The sequence below is a fragment of the Dendrobium catenatum genome, unplaced genomic scaffold (assembly GCF_001605985.2).
Source record: "Dendrobium catenatum unplaced genomic scaffold, ASM160598v2 fragScaff_scaffold_993, whole genome shotgun sequence".
Taxonomy (NCBI): domain Eukaryota; kingdom Viridiplantae; phylum Streptophyta; class Magnoliopsida; order Asparagales; family Orchidaceae; genus Dendrobium; species Dendrobium catenatum.
The window spans coordinates 1,087,916-1,088,463 of NW_021319455.1; positions in this window are offsets into that span (position 1 = coordinate 1,087,916).

Genomic DNA, 548 nt, shown 5'->3' on the forward strand with positions numbered 1-548 from the left:
ACCTGCTGGGCTTTGTAAAGCTCATTATATGTGGTTGATATTTTCAGGTCAGGGCAAGGGAGCAGAAGATAGGAATTGATCCGGTTCTACAGGTTTTAGTTCTTTTGATGATTTTGATTCTTTTGTACTCAGGACATGATAGATTTCAGTATCTGTGGTTTTAGCATAGTTCCTGAGTATTGTATATGATGTTTTGAGATATGGATCGACTTGTATATGGATGTTTTAAATTTATAGACTTTTTTATAAACTGTTATTAATTGGAGCCTATAGATGACTCTGGTAAATGGCTGGGTTGATCGACATTCTTTCCAAGTTAGATCTTGGGGCGTGGCACTACCATAGTACCGCCCTAAAATTACGGTCTATAGGACCCTTATCTCCTGCCGACTATGGTTCTTCCGACATTCGTCGCCTACTACGATCTTTTCTACCTCCATCATCAGACAACGGTCTTCCTAACCTCAGTTTCCTGCCAACTACAATCTTTCCAACCTCTATCCCATCAACTATGGTCCTGTCGACCAAACAAACATATATATGTAACT